The sequence below is a fragment of the Hemiscyllium ocellatum genome, chromosome X (genome assembly GCF_020745735.1).
Source record: "Hemiscyllium ocellatum isolate sHemOce1 chromosome X, sHemOce1.pat.X.cur, whole genome shotgun sequence".
In the NCBI taxonomy this organism is placed as follows: Eukaryota; Metazoa; Chordata; class Chondrichthyes; order Orectolobiformes; family Hemiscylliidae; genus Hemiscyllium; species Hemiscyllium ocellatum.
Genome location: NC_083453.1, coordinates 14,095,696 through 14,117,166, shown reverse-complemented (window position 1 = coordinate 14,117,166; position 21,471 = coordinate 14,095,696).

Sequence of the window (21,471 nt, the reverse complement as noted above, 5' to 3'; positions counted from 1 at the left end):
TGGGGCTGTTTTCCCTGGAGCGCCGGTGGTTGAGGGGTGATGTTATGGAAGTTTACAAAATCATGAGGGGCATGGATATGATAAATAGACAAAGTCTTTTCCCTGGGGTGGGGAAGTCCAGAACTAGAGGGCATATGTTTAGGGTAAGAGGGGAAATATTTAAAAGGGACCTAAGGGATAACTTTTTCACGCAGAGGGTGGTGTGTATATGGATTGAGCTGCCAGTGGAAGTGGTAGAGGCTAGTACAATTGCAACATTTAAAAGGCCTTTGGTTGGGTAGGAAGGGTTTGGAGGGATATGGGCCAGGTGCTGGCAGGTGGGACTATTTTGGGTTGGGATATCTGGTCGGCATGGACGAGTTGGACCGAAGGGTCTGTTTCCATGCTGTTCATCTCCATGACTCTTATGACTTGGCATCAATCTAGGCACTGGAAAAGACAATGGCACGAACAGCCCGTTGACCCTGCAAAGTCCTCCTTCCTAACATCTGGGGGCTAGTGCTAAAATTAGGAAAGCTGTCTCATGGACAATTCAAGCGACAGCCTAATATACTCATACCTTCCAGACAAAAAGTGTGGTGATGGAAAAGCACAGCAGGTCAAGCAACTTCCGAGGAGCAGAAGAGTTGATGTTTCAGGCATAAGCCCTTGATCAGGATGAAGGAGTCCTTTTGTCATCACCAAAGGATGGGTCCTGACTTGTAGTGGTTGGCACTGTCCTGCAGGGCCTAGCTATTATGATGGCACAGGACTTGCCACCAGGGATATGGTTAGTAGCTCAAGAGCAGGAAAAGGAATAGGTACAAGGTGAGAAGGAGAAACTAGCAGAACAGAAAAAAGGGAAGTAGGAGTTCAGCACACCCCAGTTCCAGATGTTCTATCTGGGATTATCTCACTGAACACAGGCCCACCTTTCAATCCATCTGTCACAACTATCACACTATCACTCTTTGCCATCGTGGCAACATCATGGACAAGTAATCCCAGAACCCAGGCTAATGTTTTGGGGACATGGATTTGAAATCCATCATGGTGAAATTTGAATTCAATAAAACATGGAATAAAAAAAAAGTCTGTCACTTGTTGTAAAAATCCAAGTGTTTCACTCATACCCTTGTGGAAAGGAAATTTGCTGTCCTTACCTGGTCTGATCTATAGACCCATGGCTATTTTGACTCTTAACTGCATTCTGGACAAGTAGGGATGGATAATAAATGTCAGCCTTGCCAGCAATGCCGACATCCTATAAATTATTTTTTAAAAATGAAAGCTACCACAAAATGACCATTCCATATCAACTTTACACAACAAACATTGCAAAATTCCATACAAAGCGAAATCATCACCTTTTACGCTAGTTTAAACTGGACTAAAGATAGGACAATAGAGTTGCAATGGCAGATGTTGAAGGAGATATTTAATAGCTCTCAGTAACGATTAATCCCAGTGAGAAAGAAGAGCTGTTTGAAGATGATGCATCATCCATGGCTCAATAAGGAAGTTAAGGATACTATTAAATTAAAAGAAGCACTGTACAAACCTGCAAAGCTTAGTGGTAGGTCAGCGGATTAAAATACGCAAGGAATGACCAAAAAAAAAGAGGCAGAAGGCAGATTACCAGAGAAAGCCAGCTAACATGATAAAATCAAATACTAAGGGCTCCTACAATTATCTGAATAGAAAGAGTAACTAAAATTGGTGTTGTTCATCTAGAGAGTGAGTTTAGGAATGGGAGACATTTTGAATAGTATTTTGTACTTATCTTCAGAAGATCTTAAGAAGACTTAAAAAATGTTGTCAAAGCTCATTGAAAATCAAGAGATAATCGAGAAGGATGAAGTTAAAACAGGGAAATGGTGCTAGGCAAACAGTTGGACCTAAAGGCTGATAAGGATGGCTGACATTCTAGGGGCTTAAAAGGAGTGATAACACAAGTCAGAGATGCATTGTTATAATCTTCCAAACTTCCTCAGATTCTGGAAGGATCCTGGTGGTTTGGAAAATACCAAATATAAGCCATTATTCAAGGAAGAAGGGTTACAGAAAGCAGGATTCACTTTAACATGTCAGGGGGTGGTGCTCAAATCCATTATTAAGGAGACTACTTAGAAAAGCATGATACGATCAAATGGAGTTAGCATGACTTTATGAAAGGGAAATAGTCTGTTAGAGTTTGGTGAGAAAGTAATGTTCATGGTGGACAGAGGGGACTGGTTGGTGTGGTGTGTTCTTTCAGTACAATGTGGTGTTTCATTTGGAGCTGGATTTGGACACTGCCTTTGTCCCCTCTGATATGACATGCTTGACCAGTTCCCCAGGCAACAACATGCTCACAGTGGTCTGAATCTCTTGGAAGCTGAAGGTGTTGCACTTGTTGTGATAGGGTAGATGGGAAGCCTCCTCTGCAATGTGCTTGAAAATATCATTGAAGAATGAGTTCATAGTGCCCATGGCTTTGGATTTCCAGAAGGCACTTGATAAGGTGCCACATTAAGCTTGCCACACAAGAGTAAAGCATGAGGTGTAAGGGATTACAAATTAGCATGAGTAATAGATTGAATAGGGTAATTTTCAGGTTGGCAAGTTGTAGCTCCCATTCCTGATAAAGAGCATACACTTGAAACGTCAACTGTCCTGCTCCTTGGATGCTGCCTGACTGGCTTTGCTTTTCCAGCACTATAATTTTTGACTGACCTCTAGCATCTGCAGTCCTCACTTTCTCCAAGCTGTAGCTGACAGAGTGCCACCAGGGTCAGTGCTAGGTCCTCATTTACAAGCTATGTCAGGGATTTGGAACAGGAGGCTAAATGTACGTTAACGAAATTTGCTGATGACACCAAGAAGTGGGAATGGAGGAAAGTAAGTTGTCAAAAAAAGGTAGAGGGTCTGCAAAGGGATATAGAGTGGTTAAGTGAGTAGGCAAAAATATTGGCAGGTGGAGTATAATGTGGATAAACATTATCCAATTAGGCAGGAAGAATAGAAAAACAGTATACTATTTAAGTGGAGAGAGACTCAAGGACTCAGTAGAACAGAGAGATCTGGGTGTCTTTTTTTTAATTCACTCATGGGATGTGGATGTTACTGGCTAGCCAGAATTTATTACCTATCCCTAATGGCCTTTGAACTGAGTAGCTTGCTAGGCCATTTCAGAGGGCAGTTGAGAGTCAACCACGTTGCTGTGGGTCTGGAGTCACATGTAGAGCCGACCAGGTGAGGATGGCAGATTTCCTTCCCTAAAGGATATTAGTGAGCCAGATAGTTTTTTTTCCTGACAATTTGCAATGGTTTTATGGTCATCAGTCGATTCTCAATTCCAAGTTCTTTTTATTGAATTCAAATTCTACCATCTGGTGTGGTGGGATTTAAACTCAGGTCTGCAGAACATTAGCTGAGTTTCTGGATTAATAATCTTGTGATAACACCACTAGGCCATCACCTTCCCCCCGCATTAGCTCTCAGATGCTGCTGAGAATTAGTCAGTCAGCAATGAGCTGCTGCATTATCATTTAAATTAACAGGAAGCACAAAGTTTGCCTGTTGCCTGCAATGCTCTGAGCTGAGGTAGGATAATGTGCCTCATGATCCCCACAGGTGATGGTCTTTTCCACTGTAAAATATTAGGAAATCCAAAAGTGTACAATTTGCTCAATGGATAGACAATATTTAAACAATTTCTCTTCAAAATTATTTTTGAAAAACATTTCTCTTCAAAAAAAAGCTTCTTCACTAAAATTATGAAAGAAAATATTTTGGGACCTGTCAGTCGTACAGTGGGGTCTGGGAGTCAATCAAATGTGACATCACATGAAATTGACATTCCCAGATGACACTTAAACCAAATGAATCACTTCACCCTCAGTCAGTTTGTCACAATTATTCAGCCGTCACAGCAGCAAATTGTTTTCTGAAAATATTCTTTCATAGACTCAGACTGGAAAGGCTTTTAGTTTTTGACCTTGGGGTCCATTCAAGGGCAAATGATGACAGAACATTGTAAACTAGTAGGATTGAAAATAAGTACAGTAGAGATATAGAATCATATAGCATGGAAACAGACCCTTCAGTCTGCTTCATCAATGCTGATCAGGTATTCTAAACTGAACTAATCCCTCTAAACCTTTCCTATGTGTGTCTGTACAAATTGAAATGTTGTAATTGTACCCATCTCTACCACTTCCTATGACAGCTCATTCCAAACACGCACCACCTTCTGTGTGAAAAAGCTGTTCCTCCACAGAAAATAGCCCCAGCCTATTCAGCCTCTTCCTATAACTCAAACCCTAGGTTGCCCTGCTACAGGAAGGATGTTAAACTAGAAAGGTATAGAAAAAGTTTACCAGGATGTTGTTGGAACTGGAGAGTTATAAGGAGAGGCTGGGTAAGCTGGGACTTTTTTCCTTGGAGCATCAGAGGCTGAGGGGTGACCTTGTAGAGATTTATCAGATCATGAGGGGCATGGATAAGGAGAATAGCCAAAGTATTTTTCCAAATAGGTGAGTCCAAAACTAAGGTGAGAGGGGAAAGATTTAAAAGGGACCTGGGGGTAACTTTTTTATGTAGCAGGTAGTATGTGTCTGGAATGAGCTGCCAGAGGAAATGGTGGAGGCTGGTACAATCACAACATTTAAATGGCATCTGAATGGGTACATGAACAGGAAGGGGAAAATGGGCCAAATGCTGGCAAATGGGACTTGATTAATTTAGGATATCTGGTCGGCATGGAAGAGTTTGACTGAAGGGTCTATTTTTGTGCTGTACAACTCGATGACTCTGACCAGAATTGTATGCAGTATTCTCAAAGTGGCCTCACCAATGTCTTGTACAGGCACAACGTGATAGCCCAACTCCTATACTCAATGCTCTGACTAATAAAGGCAAACGTTCCAAATGCCTTTTTCACCACCCTGTATACCTGCGATGCCACTTTCAAGGAACTATGCACCTCCCCTCCTAGGTCCTCTGTTCCACAACACTCCTCAGGGCCTATCATTAACTGTGTAAGTCCTGCCCTAGTTTGCCTTACCAAAATGCAACACCTTGCATTTATCTAAACTAAAATCCATCTGGAACTTCTTGGCCCTTTGGCCCATCTGATCAAGATCTCGTTATAATCTTAGATAACCTTCACAGCCAATTTTGGTGTCATCTGCAAACGTACTAACCTTACTTCTGATATTCTCATCCAAATTGTTGATATAAATGATGAACAACAGTGAACCTATCCTTGCAGCACACGTCTGGTCACAGGCTTCTCGTCCGAATAACAATCCTCCACCATCACCCTCTGTCTCCTACTGTCCAGCCAATTTTATATCCAATTGGCTGTTTCTCCTTGGATCCCATGTGATCTAATCTTACTGACCAGTCTACTATGTGAAACCTGGTCAAAAGCCTTTTTCTCAGATTTTTAATTTTAAAGCTGTATAGATTTGGAAACAATAAATGCTGTGACTGGAATCAGAGGACTCCCATTTTGCAAAGAAACATTTCAAGTATTCCATACCTTGTGAATAAAACAAAGAGGAAGAGAAGAATGAAAATAAACTCAGATGTTTCTCAGGCCCTCTGCACATCTTAATGTTTTACAGTCAGTCAATGACTCATTTTTGATACGGCATTGTATACTCTACCCAGGTAAATGCAGTAGCCAAGTGACAAGTGATAAAGTGATCAGCTAAACTATTCCAAATGCTGTTCATTGCGGCACCAGTACTGGTCAGAACACCACCTTTTCCTTCATGAAAAGATTTAATATCTGAAAAGGGTGACTCAAGCATCCTCGAAATGTCTCAAGGAAAAGACATGCTACTCCTACTACACATATCCTGGAGTCAGCCAACTCAAAAAAAGAGCATTACTCACTAAAGTTAATTTAATAACTTTAAGAACATTAATGCCATGCAAGTTATTGGTTTCTACACTGAGTGTAGAAGAGTTCACTCTTTTCAACGATCAAAGACCATGAGAAAAGGTAGTGTTTGTGTTCCTTTCACTATCAGTTGTTATTGTGAGTTTGTTCCCAGCAACCTCTTACCATGAGGAGAATATTATACTGATAAACAAAAAAAGAGAACTGGAATGTCCCAAGAATGATTTATTTTTAAAAAAATAAAAGTACTTCATTTATACCACACCTTTTGCAACCACAGAATATTCCAAAGCGGTTTATAGCCAAAGTTCGTTTTAGTACTATTGTCAATATTGTGCTATGAAAACATGGCAGCCAAATTTTGCATGTTAACATTCCAAAAACAGAAATTAGATGAATAATCAAAATCTGTTTGAGTGATGTTGGTGGAGTGATAAATACTGGTGAATATATGAGGGTGGTGGTAAAGTTCTGGGAATGTGGGTTCAAATCCCAGCTTGACTGTTGGTGATTTTTTTTAGTTAAACAGATGTAATTGTTTTGCCAATTGTTAAAATGTTCATTTATACTGGGAAGGAAACCTGCTGTTCTTATCTGGTCAAGCCAGATCCACAGCAATGTGGTTGACTCTCAACTGCCCTCTGAAATGGCCTAGCAAGCCACAGTCGTATCAAACTGCTGTAATGTATGAAATTGAATGGACCACCTGGCATCAACCCAGGTACCAGAAACAGCAGCACGGTGGCTCAGTGATCAGCACTGCTGCCTCACAGTGTAAGGGACCTAGGTTTGATTCCAGCCTCAGTCGACTGTGTGGAGTTTGCACATTCTCCCCATGTTTGCGTGGGTTTACTCCAGGTACTCCGGTTTCCTCCCACTATCCAAAGGTGTGCAGTTTAGGTGAATTGGCCATGCTAAAATTGTCCATAGTGTTCAGAGATGTATAAGTTTGGTTAGTCCAGGGAAATGTAGAGTAATAGGGTAGGGGATTGGGTGTGGGTGGGTTACTCTTCGGAGGGTCAGTGTGGACTTATTGGGCTAAATAAGTTTCCACACTCTGTAGGGATTCTATGATTCAATAGTAAATTCAACTCTTTTGAACCTATTTGTATTATCACTGGACTGTTAATCCAGAGACACAGATAATGTTCTGGGGATCCAGGTTCAAATCCTCCTTACTAACATCTGGGGCCTTGTGACAAAACCGGGAGAACTGTCCCACAGGCTAGTCAAGTAAAAGCCTAATAATGACTTACTTAGAGAATCATACAGAATCTTGCAGACAATATCGCAGACATCACCATCACCAACCTTAGTTATGTTCTGTACTACTGACAGGACAGACCCACCAGAGGTGGTGGAACAGTGGTGCATATTCTGGAGGGATTTTCCCTGAGAGACCTGAACGTTGACTCTAAATCTTATGAAGTCTCATGGCATCAGGTCAAACAGTGAGAAGAAAATCTGCTACTGATTACCAACTATCACCACCAAACTCTCAGCTGATGGTCCTAGTTTCTTCTGAATTGGAAACATGTTTACCTGTCATATACACCACTTTATAAACATCTTTCTATTAACACCACAAAGATTTGCAGTCACCAGCTCTCTGACACATACTGGAATACACCACTGTTCTAGAAAAATTCTTTGTCTTTCTTTTTTTAAGGAAAACCTTTCACAAAAGGAACCAACATCCGTATGCCACTGTTTTGAAATTCAAACAAAACATGTTACTTATATATAAATTGTGCACCTTTCATCACAAACCTAACATATCTCCTGCTTTCCAACTATCATCAAACCAGGAGACCAAATCTGGTTCAATGACGAGTTCAATGACGGTGGTGGGGAGAAGGAGCAGCACCAGGCATACCTAAAAATAAGACACCAGGTGAATTGGCCATGCTAAATTGCCCATAGTGTTAGGTGCATTAGTCAGAGGGAAATGGATCTGGGTGGGTTACTCTTCGGAGGGTCGGTGTGGACTTGTTGGGCCGAAGGGCCTGTTTCCACGCTGTAGGGGAATCTAATCTAATATGCTGAAGCTACAACACGTGACTAATTGCACATCAAATAACAGAAGCAGTATGAGATATACAAGGTTAAAGGGATCTCACAACCAGTGGATCAGATGTAAGCTCTGCAGTCCTGCCACATCCATTCATGAATGGTAGTGGACAATTAAACAACTCACTGCAGGAGGAGATCCCACAAATATCCCCTTCTCAATGATGAGTGGAGGAGGATTGGGAGGGTGGTTTGCGGTGCAGCACACCAGTGTAAAAGATAAGACTGAAGCATTCACACCCATCTCAGCCCAAAATGCTGAGTGGATGATCCATTTTGGCCTCCTTCAGAAGTCCGCAGTATCACAAATGCCAGTATTCAACCAATTTGGTCCACCGTACGTGATGTCAAGAAATGACTGAACGCACTGGATACTGCAAAAAATATGGTCCCTGACAATGCTTTGGCATTAGTAGTGAAGACTCATGCTTCAAAAATAGCCGTGCCCCTAACCAAGCTGTTCTTGTACAGTTACAACCATGGCATCTGCCCGACAAAGTGGAACGTTGCCCAGATATGCCCTGTCCACAGAAGGCAGGACAACCTGCCAAGGTAGTTAACACCCTATCAGTCTATTCTCAATCATTGGCAATCAGTGGTATTAAGTTGCACTTGCAGAGGAAATAACCTACTCACTGATACTCAGTTTGGGCTCCTCCAGGGCCCCTTGGCTCTTGATCTCACTACATCCTTTGTCAAAATATAGAAAAAAAGAGCTGAACTCTAGAGGTAAGATGAGAGTGACTGCCCTTCAAAAGAAGGCAGAATTTGACTGAGTATGGCATTAAGAAGCCCTAGAAAACCTGGCTTTTAGGGTTATTAGAAATTGGGGGAAATGTTCCATTGTTTGAAGTCATACATAGAGGAAGATGGTTGTGGTTGTTGGACGTCAGTCCTTCAGCTCCAGGCTATACTACTTTTAATTTATTTTTCACTGTGCAGACCTCCAAACCCAGAAGTCAATGTGTTGATATGCCATTGACACGTGTGGAACCTTGGAACATTTACACAGCTTAGAGGAATCATGGGTCCAAGACATCTCTGCAGGAGTTCCTCAGAGTAGTGTCCTAGGCACAACCATCTTCAGCTGCTTCTCAATGATCTTCCCTCCATCATAAGGTCGGAAGTGGAGATGTTCGCTGATGATTTGACAATGTGGAGTACCATTTGTGACTCCTCGGATACTGAAGCAATCTGTGTCCACCCATGCAGTAAGCTCTGGAGAACATCCAGGCTTGGGATTATAAGTAGCAAGTAATATTCGCACTGCACAAATGGCAGGCAATGAACATTTTCAAAAGACAGAATCCAATCATTGCCCCTTGACATATAATAGCATGATCTCATTATCAACATCCTGTGTGTTGCCATTGACCTGAAACTGAACTGGACCCAGTCATATAATTACTAAGGCTATAAAACCAAGTCAGAGGCTAGGTATTCTAAACTGAATAACTTACCGCCTGTCTCACCAAAGCCTGCCCAGCACCTACAACCACAAGTCAGGAGTGTGATTGAATACTTCCCATCTGTCCAGATGTGTTCAACTCTAACATGAGTCAAAAGGCTCAACACCATCCCAGAACAAAGCACCCCATTTGTTTGGCACCCATCCACTGTTCAATATTCACTCTCTTCAACACCAGTATACAGTGGCAGCAGTGTGTGCCATCTATAAGATTCACTGTAGTAACTGATCAATGGTCTTTGACAGTATCTTCCAAACCTGCAATCTCTACTGCCTAGAAAGTGTGGGAACACCACCAAGTTCCTGAACGTTCCCTCCAATTTACAGAACACCCTGACTTGGAACTATATTGTCCTTCCTTCATTATCACTGAGTCAGAATCTTGGAACTTCCTTCCCAACAGCATCCCCACCCCAACGAATGCAGCAGTTCAAGAAGGTAGCTTTGTACTTTTGGCAGGGCAATTAGGGATAGGCAATAAATGCTGGCATAATCATAGATGCCCACATCCCATGAACAAATAAAAAGAAAATTATCTGATCCAGAAAGAAAGTTAAAGGAGAGTTAGTGCAGATCAATGGGTGACCTGGTAGACATTCAGCAGCAATTCCAATGTGGAGGAAATTCAAATTGTTGTATGATTTTAGCATTTGATCCTGAAAATATTCAGACATTGGAAAAATGGTTCATCCAATGCACTGACATTGATCACTTTGATAAATAGGTACAACCCAATTTTATAAGTGAGCTGTCGAAAGGATCAACTTCTTCAATTTCAAAATGAGTTTGGACTGTTCAGATCTAATATGACACATTCCAATATTTCTCCCTCTACATTAATTTTGATTGTAAAAAGTCACACTGTATAAGTTTCATATTTCATATGCCAATGTGGATTTGTAAGTCAGAATTAACTGAAGAAATCGAATGGTTAGAGACATTTATTTAGCCATAAGGCTCTTTCTGGTTGGCACCTTTGGAAAATGGATTGGATTGAAAGTTTGGTGTTCTGTCTGTCAAATTCTGGACAGGCAGAAAGGCTTATTCCAAATGCTGGATTTGGGGGCAAAAAATCATTAAAATTACACTCATGACTTGCAGGTTTTCACATCACTGAGGACGTTCAGATACTTCACTTGTTAAAGATATGCACTACATTGGCAACACGTGGCATTCATTTTCTGCTAATCATCTATGATGTGAGAATGCAATCATTCAATAAAATACATTGTAAAATAATGACCATAAATGGTTTTAGTACAAGTGTTTATAATTTTATTTTCCATACATGAAACCACTTATGGCTAGAAACTGAGGCAGAGAAATTCAGTGATTTAGCTTTTCTTTTCAGTGTTAAGAGTTTGGGTTTTGTTCTCTAGAATGTACAGTGTATTTACAGACTGCATTCATTTTTCTTTCTGCAGTTGCGAGTGTCAATGACATTCTAGTCCAATGTAGCTTATAGTTATTGAATTCATTCACAGGATGAAGGAGTCACTGGCTAAGCCAACATTTATTGCCCATCCCTACTGACCCAGAGGGCAGTTAATAGTCAGCCACATTGCTGTGGGTGTGGAGTCACATATAGGCTAGACCAGGTGAGGATGTAAAGTACATTAGTGAACCAGATAGCTTTTCCTGACAATGGATTCATGGTTATCATTAGACTCTTAATTCCAGATTTCTTTTTGTATTGAATTCAAATTTCCTCATCTGCCATGGCAGGATTTGAACCCAGATCCCCAGAACAGAATGTGGGTTTCTAGATTAACAGTCCAGCGATAATGCCACTAAGCCATAATCTTCCTTTTGGTCTGATGATGGTGAACTAGGAATTTCACAAAAAAGTTCAGCTACCTTTCTGGAATCAGTACTGGCTAAGCTTGGTGCCATTGGTTTTCCAAAGTTGCAACATGACCAGGATATTACAGGAAAGAACAAGGATAGAGTGCATGGAAGTGGAAAATCACAATCCAGTGAAGTATAGCATCATCATTCTGAGATTAGAGTGGAGACACATTGTTAGAGCATTCATTTATACTTTATGGTAATAAGCCGATTGTGAATTATTGATGATTGTCCTTGAAACCTTCTTGAATTTCAAAAGGTGATTGTACATGAACATTTAAAAAAAAATTTTATTGAAAAAAATAGATTTTCTAATATTGCAACAATACAAACAATACAATTCAAAGCATTACAAAAAAACCCAAGTTAAAAAACACCAACCCACCCTCATAATGCATAAACACTTATAGAAAAATACAAAATAAAAAAAACCCAAACTGGCGATTTAACTAAATAAATAAATAACCAACAACAAACTAATAAATAGTAATAACTCAGCCCAGCCAAACAAAACGCTCATACGTTCACAGTTCCTCTTCCCTGGATATCGGAATCGTAAAATACAGTCGTTAGTCGTTATGGCTATATAAAAGCCCTTGTTAGTGTAGCAGATAAATCTGTGTCAAGGTATTCCAAAAAGGGCTGCCATGTCTTATAAAAATTCTCAGCTTTGTAGTGTACCATATTTGTGAGAAAATCCAAGGGAATGTACTTCATAACAATCTTCCACCAACCCTATAGGCCTGGAGGTTTTTGGATATCCAACCTAGCAGGATATTCTTTCTTGCACAAAACGTGAGAATATTGAAAAGGTTTTTCTTATGTGTGTCTGCAGAAATACAGTGGGCAGGCCCAAAGAAAGGGTCCTTCTCCACCCTTACACCCAAAATCCTCTCCATTGCACCCGCCACAGCACTCCAATATGTTTGAAGCCTATCACAAGACCAGAGACAATGGGTAAGAGTGACGTTGCTGTTCACCCTTCTGCCGTTTCCTACTGGCGGAATATGAAATGACTACCCCCCAGCATAGGCTTTGGCAGTTTCCCAGAGGACGGATGAACTTCCAACCGAGCCAAAGTTGATGTCTAGGAATGCCTGAAATTCCACAAACTTATTATCCTTGAGGATAAAGGGATCCATTTGCCAGTACCTTGAACCCACTGTAATGTCCTTAATCTTACCTATATGGTCCACTGGAGCATGATCAGAGATGGTAATATTACCAATCGGACAAGATACCACCAAATCCAGGGTTACCGCAGGGGTCAGAAAAAAAAAATCAATCCTAGTGTGACGTCTGTGCAGATTGGAGAAAAATGTAAAATCCCTACCTGTAGAGTGGAGACACCTCTAGACGTCCACCAACCCTAACTCCCCATGCAGACCCACTAACTGTTTAGTTTGTACAGAGGGTCTCGAGGGACCTTTAGGCAACCTGTCTACCGTGGGATCCATGAGACAGTTAAAATATCTATAATGATATGCTGGGACTCAAGACTTATCAGTTTAGAAAAAGCTTCTACCAAAAATGTAAAGGGATAAGCTGGAGGGCAATAAACATTTAAAACACCATATTCTTCCCCATTTATCAAGGCTTTAAGAATTACAAACCTCCCATGTGTGTCTTTAACACATTCTAGTAACTTAAATGGGAGATTCTTCCTAACCAATATAGCCACTTCCCTATTTCTGGTATTAAATGATGAAAAATAAACTCAGTCAAAGCCATTGTGCTGTAATTTCAGATGCTCTTTGTCATCTAAGTGTGTCTCCTGTAACAAAGCAATATCCGTGTTCTACTTTCTAAGACTCAGAAGTACTTTCTTCCTCTTAATTGGTGAGTGACTTCCCTTGATATTCCAGGTATATTATTTAATCAAGTCATTAGACATAACTTTCTGCAATAACATTTAAATTCCAGAGAGGACGAATCCGAACTACAAATCGTTGAGCCTTAGTGTCACATGATCCACCAAATATAAAAACTATATAAACTAAAACCACTACATTTAACAAACCTACAAAACTATTAACAGTTAAAAACAACAAAAACCAAAAAACAAACCAACATATAAAGTGCCAACAGCGCTGAGTAGGGGAACTCACCCCCTGCCCAGAGGGTCAACTACCCATCCCAAACTGCCCATTACTGCATCTAACCATCTCAACCACCTTCACTTCTCCCAGCTAGAGCTGCACCACAAACACAAGCAGAAAAAAGGAAACACTCCATAGAATACCAATATAAATAAAAAAACTCCGACCCATCCTTTGATATGTTCTAACTTAAATTGAAAATGTACATTTCAACCACTGCCAAACATAGTTTAAACCAAATTATTATCAATAGAGGAAAAAAACTAAAAATAAAGCTCCAACCGGACTTCCTCTGTTTCTTTTACAAAACAATAAAGACATACCGAAACAACACTACTATTGAAATGCACTAACTTGTTCAGATTATGCTAATTTGTCCACAAAGTCTCTTGCCTTCTCTGACATGTCAAAGAGATGTATGGATCCATCTAAGGTGATCCAAAGCACCGCTGGATACCTCCGAGAATACTGAATCCCAAGCTCCCTCAGTTTTCTCTTGACACCATCATAAGATTTTCTTTTCTGGATCACCGCTGCTGAGAAGTCCTGGAAGAACATGATCTTAGAGCCATCGTAAATTAGGGCCTTTGGATCCTTCCCCTGGATTCTGGAAACTTCCATGATTCTCTCCTTACTGCTATTGTGATGGAACCACTCCAGGAGAAGACGAGGATGTTGACCCAAGCCTGATCTCCGCGCCATGACCCAGTGAGCCCTCTCACTCTTCAAGCCTCTCATGCTCAGCCTCCCAAGTTAAGGAATTTCGGCAGCCAGTCCTCAACAAATTCCGCAGGCCACTCGCCTTCATTAACCTCAGGCAGACCGATGATCTAAATATTTTTTCTCCTGCCCCAATTCTCAAGATCATCTGCTTGGTCACGCAAATTATGGACCTGCATCTCCAGGACTTGGATCCTATCCTTGGATGAACTGGCATCAGCTTCCACCACTGTGACTCTGTGCTCAACCTCATCCACCCTCTTTTCCAGGTGTCCCAGCTGCTGCTCATGCTTCTGCAGCATGATAGAGATTGGAGCCAGCTTCTCTTTTATTTGTTTCCCCAACATCTCGTGAGATTTCGCGAGCTCGTTCACCAGGGCCTGGAAGATAATCGAGTTCAAGGATTCTGCAGGCTGGGCCGCAGGCAGGAAACGCAAGTAAGTTAACTTCTCAAAGTTTCTTGGGACTCCATGATTTTCCTGGAGTCCCAGGATATCGCGATGGTCTGGGTTGGATGGGTTGAAGGTTCATTCTGCTTGTGATGTGGTGCGGAGCTCTGCAATGCGATCCTCCTAGATCGCTGCCATCTTGGATCCCCCCAAACTATTTTCTTAAATGTCTGCCATTGTTCCTCAAATGTCTGCTGCTAGACTCTTTTTCTAATCCACTTCAACCAGCTCTGCCCTCATTCCTTTATAATCACTCTTATTTAAGCTGGGCACACTTGTTTCTGATCCAGATTTCCCCCCTCTCAAACTGAATGCTAAATTCCACCATGTTAAGGTCACTATTTCAGAGGAGATATTTTACTCTGACATAGTTTATTAAAGCTGTCTCATTATACATCACCACATACCTGAGTTGCTCTAGTATTTTCTCAGAACCTAAACCATTTGTCATTTGGAATCAGCCCTGTGACTGAGGAATTATGAACTCTACTATGTTATCGTGAGATATGCAAATGAGACACAGTGTACATTATCACATGAACTTTTGCAGTGTCATATGATATGATCATGAGCTTGCCCTCTTACTGCATCTTGACAAGATGAAGTCCCATTTACATGTTGTTGCTGTTAGTTATCAATAATGCAATAGCAGAGCATTTAAAAATACAAAATATGATTAAGTAGAATCAACATGACTTCGTGGAGGGGAAATCATGCCAGACAAATTTCCTAGAATTCTTTGAGGAGGTAACAAGCAGAATAGATAAAGTGGATGTATTTGGATTTTCAGAAGATATTTGATAAGGTACTACACATTAGGCTACTTAATGTGATAGGTGGTATATTAGCATGGATAGAGAATTTGCTAACTAATAGAAGATAGAGAATTGGGATAAGATGGACATTTTATAGGATGGCAACCGATAACTCACATAGTGCCACGGGGATCATTGTTGAGGTCACAGTTATTTTCAATGTACATTAATGACTTGGATGAGGGGAGTGAAAGCATTATCACAAAGTTTGTGGATGGCACAAAATAGATAGGAAGGCAAGTCATGAAGATGATATAAAGAGTCTGCAGAAGGGTACAGACATGTTAATTGGTTGGGAAAAAATTTGACATGGAATATAATGTGGGTAAATGTGATGTTATGCACTTTGGCAGGAAAATATAGGAACTGAATATTTTTAAATGCATAAAGACTTGTGCTGGGCAAGTTGTTGGAGGGAATCCTGAGGGACAAGATTTACATGTTTTTGGAAAGGCAAGGACTAATTAGGGATAGTGAACATGGCTTTGTGCATGGGAAATCATGTCTCACTAACTTGATTGAGTTTTTTGAAGAAGTAACAAAGAGGAATGATGAGGGCAGAGCTATTTGACTTCAGTAAGACGTTCAACAAGGTTCCTCATGGTAGGCTGGTTAGCGAGGTTAGATCACATGGAATACAGGGAGAACTAGCCATTTGGATACAGAACTGGCTCAAAGGTAGAAGACAGGGTGGTGGTGGAGGGTTGCCTTTCAGACTAGAGGCCTGTGACCAATGGTATGCCACAAGGATTGGTGTTGGGTCCATTGCTTTTCATCATTTATATAAATAATTGTAAACATAGGAGGTATAGTTAGTAAGTTTGCAGATGATGAGGATCTAAAATCTGGATTTCGGCTGTTGTCAGGAGCAACCATTTTTATGCATGCTTTTATTAACAACAAAATGGTTTCTCAATGCAAAGTAACATAACAAAATGGCTTCAGCCTACAAATTAACACTGAGTTTAAAGTGGCTTCTCACCCTGCTAAAGGCTGCATTCCTGCCTTGCTGAGCTAACTGAATTAAAGATAAAGCAGAACAATGGACCCTTCACAGCATGGAATTAACTAAGCCAGATCAGACATTACTAACTATTTTAGTTAACCTTGAAATGCAGGTGGGAAGAGATAAATGTGTTGTAAACAACTTTGTTTTCCAGGAAATATCACTGGGTTAACCTGCTGTCCATTATGTCATTTCTTACATTTTATGGAATTTATTCCGTAATTAAGGCTGTACTATTTCTTAAGAAACATATTAAAAATTGCCTTTGTTCTCAGTGAAATTGCGCAGTTTCTCCAAGGAACACAGAAACTGTTAACCTCTGTGTTGCTAGACAAACCTGTGCCTGGCGGCAAAATAAACTGTGAAATCTTGCTGCGGCATACCACATTCCTGTTGATTATTTGACCAATCGCAGAACTGAGAGACACCTCATGGGGGTCGAGATCTTCAGTGGCACCAAAATTAGAGGTGTCGTGGACAGTGAAGAAGATTACCTCGGAGTAAAACGGGATCTTGATCAGATGTACTGATGGGCTGAGGAGTGGCAGATGGAGTTTAATTTAGATAAATATGAGGTGCTGCATTTTTGAAAGGCAAGTCAGGACAGGACTTATACACTTAATGGTAATGTCCTGGGCAGAGTTGCTGAACAAAGAGACCTTCGGGTACATGTTCATAGCTCATTGAAAGTGGGGTCACAGGTAGATAGGATAGTGAAGAAGGCATTTGGTATGCTTTCTTTTATTGGTCAGAGCCAAGATTAGAGTGGTGCAGGAAAAGCACAACAAGTCAGACAGCATCCAAAGAGCAGGAAAATAAATGTTTCGGGCAGGAGCCCTTCATCAGGAATGAGGCTGGAAGCCTCGGGGGTGGAGAGATAAATGGGAGAGGGTGGGGCTGGGGAGAAGGTAGCTGGGAGTGCAATAGGTGGATGGAGGAAGGGGTAAAGGTGATAGGTCAGAGAGGAGGGTGGAGTGGATAAGTGGGAAGGAAGGTTGACAGGTGGGACAGGTCATGAGGATGGTGCTGAGCTGGAAGATTGGAACTGGGGTAAGGTGGGGGGAGGGGGAAATGAGGAAACTGGTGAAGTCCACATTGATGCCCTGGGGTTGAAGGGTTCCGAGGCGGAAGATGAGGCGTTCTTCCTCCGGCTTCGGGTGGTGAGGGAGTGGCGGTGGAGGAGGCCCAGGACCTGCATGTCCTCAGCAGAATGGGAGGGGGAGTTGAAATGTTCGGCTACGGGGCAGTGGAGTTGATTGGTGTGGGTGTCACGGAGATGTTCCCTGAAGCGCTCTGTGAGAAGGCATCCAGTCTCCCCAATGTAAAAGAGACCGCAACGGATGCAATAAATGACATTTGTGGAAGTGCAGGTGAAACCTTGATGAATATGGAAGGCTCCTTTGGGGCCTTGGATGGAGGTGAGGGGGGAGGTGTGGGTGTAGGTTTTGTAGTTCCTGCGGTAGCAGGGGAAGGTGCCAGGAGGGGATGGTGGGTTGTTGGGGGGGGCGTGGACCTGACCAGGTAGTCATGGAGGGAATGGTCTTTACGGACAGCAGATAGGGGTGGGGAGGGAAATACATCCCTGGTGGTGGGCTCTGTTTGTAGGTGGCAGAAATGTCGGCAGATGATGCTGTTTATGTGGACGTTGGTGGGGTGGAAGGTGAGGACCAGGGGGGTTCTGTCCTTGTTGTAGTTGGCGGAGTGGGGTTTGAGGACAGAGGTGCAGGACATGCATGAGATGCATTGGAGGGCATCTTCAACCATATGGGAAGGCAATTTACTGTCTTTAAAAGGTGTCATCGTTGATGGAGATGGAGAGGTCTAGGAAGGGGAGGGAGGTATCTGAGATGGTCCATGTGAATTTAAGATCAGGATGGAATGTGTTGGTGAAATTGATGAACTGCTCAATCTCCTCGTGGGAGCACAAGGTGGCACCGATGCAGTCATCAATGTAGCAGAGGAAAAGGTGGAGAATTGTGCCAGTGTAACTACAAAAGATAGACAATTCCACATAGCCGACAAAGAGACAGGCATAGCTGGGACCCATGCGGGTGCCCATGGCTACCCTTTTCATTTGGAGGAAGTGGAAGGATTTGAAAGTGAAATTGTTGATGGTGAGGACCAGTTCAGCCAAACGAATGAGTGTGTCAGTGGAAGATGCTTGTGGGACATCAGGAGAGGAAGAAACGAATTCAATAGGTGTCGTATTGTCGAACACTTCTTCCGCCTCCTCCGCCTCCGAGCTTACTTTTTCAATTAAGACTCCCACCCACCCTCTGAGGACCCCTTCACCCACCTCCAACACACTCCATCCACCTGGACACCCCATGTCAGTCTATTACCCACCATCGATCTCTTCATTTCCAACTGCCGCTTGGACATTAACCGTCTCGACCTGTCTACCCCCCTCCCCCACTCTAAACTCTCACTCTCGCAACATGGACCTCTCGACTCCATCTGCTCCAATCCTAATCTCACCATCAAACCAGCAGACAAAAGGGGTGCAGTGGTAGTTTGGTGCACCGACCTCTACACTGCTGAAGCCAGGCGCCAACTCGAAGACACCTCCTCCTACTGCCCCCTCAACCATGACCTCACCCCCCATCACCAAACCATCATCTCCCGGACAATACACAACATCATCACATCAGGAGATCTCCCATCACAGCTTCCGACTTCATAGTTTGGGAACCCCGCATGGCCCGATTCTACCTCCTTCCCAAGATCCACAAGCCTAACAACCCCAGCCGACCTATCATCTCAGCCTGCTCCTGCCTCCCCGAACTCATCTCCACCTACCTCGATACTGTCTTATCCCCCGAGTCCAGGAACTCCCCACATACGTTTGGGACATCACCCCACGCCCTCCACATCCTCCAAGACTTCTGTTTCCTCGAACCCTAACGCCTCATCTTCATCATGGACACCCAGTTCCTCTATTCCTCCATCCACCATGATCAGGGCCTCCAAGCCCTCCATTTCTTCCTCTCCCGACATCCCCACCAGTACCCTTCCACTGACACTCATTTGTTTGGCTGAACTGGTCCTCACTCTTAACAATTTCTCTTTCAAATCCTTCCATTTCCTCCAGGTGAAAGGGATAGTTGTGGGCACCTGCATGGACCTCAGCTATGCCTGTCTCTTTGTCGGCTACGTAGAACAATCCATCTTCCATAGTTACACCAGCACCACTCCCCACCTTTTCCTCTGCTACATTGATGACTGCATCGCTGCCACCTCGTGCTCCCACAAGGAGGTTGAGCAGTTCATCAATTTCACCAATACATTCCACCCCGATCTTAAATTCACCTGGACCATCTCTGACACCTCCCTCCTGTTCCAAGACCTCTCCATCTCCATCAATGATGACTCCTTCTTTAAAGACAGTAATTTCCCCTCTCAAAGCATCTCATCCACGTCTCGCACCTCCATCTCCACAAATTCCTACTCCTCCAACCGCAACAAGGACAGAACCCCCCCTGGTCCTCACCTTCCACCCCATCAACTTCCACATAAACTGCATCATCTGCTGACATTTCCGCCACCTACAAATGGACTCCACCACCAGGGGTATATTTCTCTCCTCACCATTATCTGCTTTCTGCAAGGTCCATTCCCTCCGTGACTACCTGGTCAGGTTCACGTTCCCCCCCCCCCCCCCCCCCCCCCCCCAACATTCCTCCCTCCCCTCCTGGCACCTTCCCCTGCCACTGCAGGAATCCCCCTCACCTCCATCTAAGGCCCCAAAGGAGCCTTCAAAGTTTTACCTGCACATCCACAAATGTCATTCATTGCATCCGTTGCTCCCGATGTGATCTCCTTTACATTGGGGAGACTGGACGCCTTCTTGCAGAGCACTTCCAGGAACATCTCCGTGACACCCGCACCAATCAACCCCACTACCCCATGGCCGAACATTTCAACTCCCCATCCCACTCTGCCGAGGACATGCAGGTCCTGGGCCTCCTCCACCACCAATCCCTCACCATCCAACGCCTGGAGGTAGAACGCCTCATCTTCCGCCTCAACCCCAGGGCACCAATGTGAACTTCACCAGTTTCATCATTTCCGCACCCCCAACCTTACCCTATTTCCGAACTTCCAGATCAGCACCATCCTCATGACCTGTCCCACCTGTCAATCTTCCTTCCCACCTATCCGCTCCACCCTCCCATCCGACCTATCACCTTTACCCCTTCCTCCATCCACCTATTGCACTCCCAGCTACCTTTTTCCCAGCCCCACCTCCTCCCATTTATCTCTCAACCCCCGAGGCTTCCAGCCTCATTCTGATGAAGGGCTTTTGCCCGAAACATTTATTTTCCTGCTCCTCGGATGCTGCCTGACCTGCTGTGCTTTTCCAGCACCATTCTAATCTGGACACTAATCTCCAGCATCTGCAGTCCTCACTTTCGCCTTTATTGGTCAGAGCATTGAGTGTAGGAGTTGGGAGGTCATGATTTGGTTGTATGTGACACTGCTTAGGCCACTTTTAGAATATTGAGTGCAATTCTGATCTCCCTCCTGTAGGGAGGATGTTGTGAAACTTGAAAGGGTTCAGAAAAGATTGACAAGGATGTTGCCAGGGTTGGAGGATTTGAGCTATAGGGAGGGGCTGAATAGGCTCAGGCTGTTTTTCCTGGAACATCAGAGGCTGAGGGGTGACCTTAGAGGTTTATAAAATCATGAGGGGCACGAATAGAGTAAATAGACAAGGTCTTTTCCCTGGGGTGAGGGAGTCCAGAATTAGAGGGCATAGGTTTAGAGTGAGAGGGAAAAGATTTAAAATGGACCTAAAGGGCAATGTTTTCACACAGAGGGTGGTGCATGTATGGATTGAGTTGCCAGAGGAAGTGGTGATGGCTGGTACAATTATGACATTTAAAAGGCATCTGGATGGGTATATGAATAGGAAGAGTTTAGAGGGATATGGGTCAAGTGCTGTCAAATGGGACTAGATTAGTTTAGGATATCTGGCTGGCATGGACGAGTTGGACTGAAGGGTCTGTTTCCATGCTGTATATCTCTATGACTCTCTGACTCTCAGACTTCAATAAGCTACAGAACAGTCGGATTTGGGAGTCCTTGCCCATGAATCATAAAAAGCTAACACCCACTTTCAGT